This window comes from Elephantulus edwardii, unplaced genomic scaffold (genome assembly GCF_000299155.1).
Source record: "Elephantulus edwardii isolate Elephantulus edwardi_28Jun2011 unplaced genomic scaffold, EleEdw1.0 scaffold00192, whole genome shotgun sequence".
In the NCBI taxonomy this organism is placed as follows: Eukaryota; Metazoa; Chordata; class Mammalia; order Macroscelidea; family Macroscelididae; genus Elephantulus; species Elephantulus edwardii.
Genome location: NW_006399942.1, coordinates 6,122,908 through 6,130,520, shown reverse-complemented (window position 1 = coordinate 6,130,520; position 7,613 = coordinate 6,122,908). Strand labels below are relative to the sequence as shown.

General features: G+C 38.0%; 1 pseudogene; it reads right to left on the bottom strand.

Moving 5' to 3' along the window:
* Positions 1-6,362: 6,362 nt before the first annotated feature.
* LOC102846588 lies at positions 6,363-6,912 on the bottom strand (annotated as a pseudogene).
* Between the last annotated feature and the right edge of the window lie 701 nt (positions 6,913-7,613).

The following is a 7,613-nucleotide window of genomic DNA, read 5'->3' as shown; positions in this document are numbered from 1 at the left end:
CTGTTTCAACCAAGGCAGAATATCAGGGAACTTAAGCGCTACTACTTAGAACTTAGATTCTGTGAGTAGACTATCATAGGTCCAGATCCTTCCTAACTTACTTAGTAGGTATCCTTTAATAAGCCATTATTATTCTCTAAGCCTTATTTCTTTAATTTTAAAAATGAAGATCATCATAATACAGACCTGGTAGAAGTAGATGAATCAATGTGTGTACTGTATAACATATAAAATAGGAGCTGGAACACAGAACTTGCTCAATAGATATTTAAATATATTTTAAATTGGGAACACCTTTTTTAAATTGCTGTAGAAATATTTTCCAGTTCAGTGTTTTACATGTTTTCATTTCAGTGATATAAATTAAATCAATCATATTCAACCATCACCAATATCTAGTACATTCATAATTCATTCTGCTAAGATTGGTACCACACCAAGTACACGAACTGCAGAGTCAACAGTATTTAAAATGTTTGCTTTTCTGTATAACTTCATAATTTCTGACACCAACAGTCCCTCCTTTGCTAATTTCCCCCATTCTTCATGTCCCTTGAGTTCAGTGATTTACTGGAAGTTCTTCCAGAGACTCAGAGACTTCAGGGAAAATGACACACCCAATTGTAGGTGATGCAGGCTGGTGTTGCAGAGAATGGTGAGCATTACAGACCATCATTGGCAGTGCAACTGGAAAGTGAGCATCTCCCCAAAAAAGCCAGTAATAGTTTGACCTCTCCTTTGTAAATTTGGTTACCTCTTATTTCCTTCTCTTCTTTTATTGCTATCAATAAGATTTCCAATATAATATTGAGTAGGAGTGGTGATAGTGGGCATCCTTGCCTAGTTCCTATTCTTAAGGAGAATACCTTTGATCTTTCTCCATTGAGAATGATGTTGGTTCTTGGTTTTATGTATATACTTTTCACTATGTTGAAGAAATTCCCCTCTGTGTCTATTTTGTTGAGTGTTTAACCAGGAAATGGGATTTGATTTTGCCTAAGGTCTATTCTGCATCAGTTCATATGATCATGTAGATCTTGTTTTTTGCTTTGTTAATATGATGAATTATATTAATTTTTTTCTTGTGTTGAAACATTCTTGCATACCTGTTATTAATACCACTTGGTCACAAAAAAAAATGCTTTATGTGCTGTTGTATTTTATTGGCCTGGATTTGTTGAGAATTTTCGAATCTATGTTCATGGGAGATACTATAGTTTTCTACTTTGGTAGGTAATCTGCTAGTATACTTAGAAAATCCTAACCTTTAAGCAAGAAAAATATTGGTCATATTCTATAAATTCATCAAATTATCACGATACAAGGTCAACATACAAAAATCAGATTTCTCTACTGTGAAAATGAGAACATAGAAATGGAACAAAGAAAACCAATAAAATGACAATAGTGAATTATAAGATTAAATACAAAGAAAAAAGATTTATACAAAGAAAATGACAAACATTACCACAAGAATTACTACATGGGTGTACACCAGGGATGTGATGTGTGCTATCTCCATATATTTTCTATCTACATGCAGAACAGATCATTTGGGAGGCTGAGCCCTATGAAGAGGAATATGGCACCAGGATTGGTCGAAGACTCATATAAACAACAAGCATTATGCAGATGATACAACCTTGATTGTTGAATCTGAAGAGGACCTGAGGCATTTGCTGCAGAAGGACAAGGACTGCAGTCTTCAATATGACTCAACATCAAGAAAACAAAGATTCTTACCACTGGGCCAATTGGCAGTATCATGATAGATGATGAAGATATGGAGTTCATTAACAGCTTCAGGTAGGTTGGTTCCAAAATCTACAATCTTGGTACTAGCAGCCAGGAAATCAAAAGTTGAGTTGCATTGGCAAAATCTGCTGTCAGGCACCTCTCCAGAGTACTGAAGAGCAATTATGTCAGTCTGGAAACTAAGGTGCACTGGATCTAGGCTATGGTCTTCACAATTACTTGTTATGCATCAGAAAGCTAGACAATGACTAGGGATGATAGAAGGTGAATTGATGCCTTTGAGCTGTGGTTCTGGAAAAGAGTACTAAATATATCATGGATTGCTAGAATAACAAAGAGGTTCATCTTAAAGAGGGTGAAACCAGGCTGCTCCTTAGAGGCAAAAATTCTGAGGCTCCATCTGACATACTTTAGGCATGTTGCACAGAGGAACCAGTCCTTGAAGAGACATCATGTTTGGAAGAGTGGAGGTACAGCATAAGAGAGGAAATCCCTGGATGAGATAGATTGCTTCAGTGATCAGGGTAATGGTGGTAGGTGTGCCAGAGACAATAAAGTTGATTCAGGATAGAGCAGGGTTCACGGTTGTACATAGGGTTGCTTTGAGTCACAAGTGAGTCAATGGCACCTAACAACAACAAATAGATGAAACAGAAGGAGACCTAGAGAAATGGAGGAATATACCATGCTCTTGGATAGGAAGACATAATTTTGTGAAAGTAACATTTCTACCAAAGCAATCTACAAATTTAATGCAACCTCAATACAGATACCAAATTCATTCTTTGATGAAATGGAAAATGCAATTTCCAATTTTATCTTGAATGGAAAGAGACCTCAAACAAATAAAGTACTATTGAAAAAGAAAACCAAGTTAAGTTAGCAGTCATCACTCTCCCTAATCTCAAATCTTACTATACAGCTGTGGTGATCAAGACAGTATGACAGTGACAGACACACAGATCATAGATTGAGAATCCAGAAATCAACTGATCTACCTATGGTCAACTAATTTTTGACAGGAGACAATATCAAGTAAGTAAAAAAACCAATAATCTCTTTAACAAATGCTGTTAGCAAAATTAGAAAACCATCTGCAGAAAACTTTAACAAGATCCATACTTCACACCATACACAAAAACCAACTTAAGGTGAAACAGATACCTAGGAGTGAAACAAAAGACTATAAAATTCATCAGAGAAAAGCTAAAGAACAACTCTAGAAGCCCTACTATAAACCATGAACAGAATTCCAAGCATAACAAAACCCTATAACCAGGTGAGAATAAAATAGCGGGATGAGACCTTTAAAAAATCAAATCCCTATGCAAAAAATACTTCTCGAGCAAGATAAGTGGGAAACTCGCAGAGCGGGAAAAATATTTGTCAATGACGTAGCTGATAAGGAACTCGTCTAAAATTTCTAGAATATTCCAGCACTTCAACAAGAAAAAGGTAAACAACTCAATAGTAAAATGGACACAAGATATGAATAGATATTTTACCAAAGAAGAAACTCAGATGGCAAACAAACATGAAGAATTGTTCAAAATTTCTAGCTATCAGAGAGATACAAATCAAAATACTTATGAGATGACATCTCACCCCAGCAACAATAGCAAAGTTCAACAGGGCAGCAAACAACAAATGCTGGAGAGGTTGTGGAGAGACTTGAATTCTTATTCACTGCTGGTGAGAATTGGGCCAATTGGTTGTTGTTATGTGCCGTCGAGTTGCCTGTGACTCATAGCGACCCTATGTACAACTGCCCTAAACTCTGCTCTGTCCTGTGCCAATCGCACTGTCTCTGACACTCCCATCCTGATTATCCCAGTCACTGAATCAATCCATCTCATAGAGGGCCTTCCTCTCCTGCGCAGTCCCTCAACTCTCCCAAGCATGATGTCCTTCTCCAAGGACCGGTCTCTCCTCACAACCGGTTTCTACTCCCAAAGTATGTTAGATGGAGCCTCAGAATCCTTGCCTCCAAGGAGCCACCTGGTTTAACCCTTTCCAGGACGAATCTGTTTGCACCATAATAAATAGATGGAGGAGAAATTGAGGTTGTTAACACTTCCAGCTTTCTTGGTTCCACATCAACACTCTTGGCACCAGCAATCAGGAAATCCAAAGACAAATTGCTTTGGGGAATAGTGCTATCAGAGAGCTCTCCAGAGTACTGAGAACCAATGATTTCAGTCTAGAGACTAAGGTGAACCTGGTTTAGGCCATAGTCTTCACAATTCTTGCTGTGTATCATAGAACTGGACAATGATTAAGGATTACAGAACTTGATTCCTTTCTGTTGTGGTGCTAAAGACGAGTCTTGAACATCCCATGGGCCACCGATAAAACAAATATGTCTGTCTTGGAGAGGGTGAAACCAAGTTTCTCTTTGGAGGTTAGGATTTTGAAGCTCTATTTCACATACTTTGGGCATGGAGCCAGGAAGTTCTTGGAGAAGGATATCGTGCTCATAAGGGCCGAGGGACAGTGCTGGAAAGGAAAACTCTGGATGAGATGGAGTGATAAAGTAACTAGAGAAATGGGTATAGTTGTGTTGGAGTCAGTGAGACTGGCTCAGAACAGAGAAAGCTTCATGGCTGTTGTACTAGGGTCACTATGAGTCCCAAGCAATTCAATGGCACATAACAAGAACAACAACATTTCTTTTATAACTTAATACTGGTCTAGCAGAGAATTATTTCTTTTTCCCATGGATGGTTTTGTAAGCTTTATTTTCCTGTGGTTAATTTCTTGTTCTATGGCATTGTGTTCTGAGAAGACACTTTGTATAAATAATCTCATTTTTTTTAATTATTAATTTGTTGACACTTGCTTTGTGTCCTTAAAAGTGATCCATTCTGGAGAAAGTATCCTGTGTACTTGAGAAGAAAGTAAATTGTGTTTTACTTGGTTTTGGTATCATGAATACATGCATAAGGTCAAGTTGGCTGATTGCATAGTTTAGATCTTCTGCATCTTTGTTAAGTTTCTTTTGAACAAGGAACTCATGCAATATTATTCAAAATGGGTAACCCTGGAGGACATTATGCTGAGTGAGGTATCTCAGTCACAAAGGGACAAATGCTATATGGTGCCACTGTTGTAGAATGAGGCTGGCATTGGGGTGGGTGTAAGGCTGAGAAAAACTGGATGAATTATGTTTATTGCATTGAAGTCTATGGGGGAGAGAATAGTTTAAAAGTATTATATTTTAGGGCATTATTTTTATCGTAGGAGTACGTAATGAGGGTTGTAGAGTGGATTATATTTGGGGGTAGGGTGTGGGGTCTGGGGAGGTGCGGGGGGGATTGTGTACCAATGAGGGAGTTTTTCTTTTGCTTTTCAAGGAGAGGAGCAAAGGGGGGAAGGGGTTTGTGCGGGGAGAAGGGTGCAGCAATGAATGAATGGAATTCCAAAATCTCTGTAGATGTTCATTGAAATGAAAAATAAACAAACGAAATTAAAATTTTTTTAAAAAAGAAACCTATCCCTAGACCAAAAACCTGTTTTATGGGCAGAGTAAGGGAATACTATATGGTTTTAAATTAATAAAAGTCTGTGTGTGCACTGTAAAGAAAAAGTTTCTTTTGAGTTGACCTATCCTTTGGTGACAGTGATGTATTGAAGTCTCCTACTAGTTTTGTGGTGCTGTTTATTTCTTTCTTCAAGTCTGTTAACCATTGTGTTATGTATTTTGCAAGTCTATCATCTTGTATATAAATATTGACCAAGGCTATATATTCATAAGCTACTGTGCCTTTTGCCTACCATATACCAAATGCACCATACTGATGCCAAGGATACTACAGTAAATCACCTTGTCATTTTTCAGGAATTCCTGATGAGCATCTGGGACAAGCTAATGACCAGAAATCCTGCTTTGAGCTGTTACGTTCATTGGGGTTTGACCATGTACAGCCCAGGTTAAAGATGACAGCTTGCTTTACCCATCTCACAGGGTACTTACAGCCAACTAGGTCAATATAGGTAGAAATATTCAGAAAACCAGTACTGCAAAATGATCATGACAGGTAAGTGTATGTAGTTAGCCACTAGAAGAATTACTTCAATACATACCTCTAGTCAGTAACATTAAACCAAATATCTTAAAATTGTCAGTTAAGCAAATGAAGATTATATTACCCAAACAGTATGCTTTTAGCCTACAATACTTAGTCTAATCTTTGGGAAGACTAAATCCATTTTAGGGGGAAAAATTGGGGTTAAGAAATTCATTAGTGTTTACAAGCTTTAACAACTAATTCAAAAGTGAGTTTTCTTCCCCACTTGCCCAACAATATGCGTTCTTCAATAACACTTTGTTTAAATCAGAACTACATACAAATAGAATATATGTCTTAAGACAAGAGAGGAAGGAAAGAATAATTGATATTACATAGAAGAGATATTCACTTGGTTCAATAAAAATTAGTTGCCCTCAAAGCAAATACTAATGTTTTCATATTTATTACAAACAAGGCACTTAGTCCAGTATATGCCAATATGTTGTTTTGATAGTGAGTAGTGTTATGCACACTCGACTGTTTCCAAAGGGAACTTTCATTTGTAACCTTCATCTAAGAGGAGCAGAAGCAGTCCAATTACTGTCTGCTCTTTAAACTTCCTACTAAACATTCCATTACCTCATCAAGACAGTAAGTGCCTTTGGTTGCTGTTCTTTTGGATATTTCCCAATTTTGGTTTTTGAAGACAGGTAACTCCAGTGAATTTACCATTTCAGAAGGAGTCATGGCCTACTCGATGCCCTGATTCTTTGAAAACACCACGGAAATGTCTTTTCTCAGCTCTTCTTCCTCAACGTGGCAACTGTGATTTGGAAATTTCAATTCCGTCTTGGTCACAACATAAATTACTGCGTCTGTGTTGGAATAATAACATTTTAACATTTCGAGTATGGCGTTATACTTGTCTATCCTCCTAATCCTAAACTTGAAATTTGAGATTTTTGTATGTCACTGTCTCAACATTAAATCCAAAGATGGAAACAGTAATAATGACTTCTTCAATCTGTAATCTGTACAAAATTGTGGTTTCCCCCCCGCCCCCCATTTCTTCTAATCCTAAAATGAGAATCCTCACTTCCCCAGTTCCAAACAGACTGGAAAAAATACTTGAGAAAAAGCCACCCATAATGAACCTGTCTCCGCTTGCTGATAGCCGGAAATGGGCCTCGGCCTCGGCAGCAACTCCTATTTGAGCTGGAACCGTGCCATAGCTGCGCTCCTCACCCTCGGGTCCTTGGTGCTGGGAGGTTACCTTGGAAGCCTGGTCAGCCAGCAACTTCCACTGACAATTTTAATATTTATCTATCATTTTCATAGATAAAGATGAAAATTTCCAGTGGTCATCTACAACAACAACAATGAGCTCAGTTGAACGAGTGGACAGAAAGGGATGCTAACTAAGCCAAAGGTGGGTGATTTTAATCTGCAGCCCTCAGGACTGGTTTCAATTATTTTTGTTCAACCATTCTTCTAAGTGGCATAGCACTGGTCTTTTTGCTGTACAGAGGTAACTCATGGTTGCTGTGATGCTGAACACTGTGCCACTGATGTGTCAAATGCGTTAATGGTTACTTATGGTGGACAGTGTTTGGTGGTGCTCCCCAATCAAAACAGGCTTGGAAGCAGGAGTGGCATCCAATTCCGAAATAGCTTGCCTCGGGAAACCCTATGAACTTGGAGAAATGAAAGCTATACAAGTGTTCAGGTCCTTTGTTCATAGTGTTGTTTTAAGTCATTTATGACTCTATGGAACTTAGCAACAATAACAACGTCGCAAACGACTCGACGGCACATAACAACAACAACAACAGCATAGTGTTTCCTATT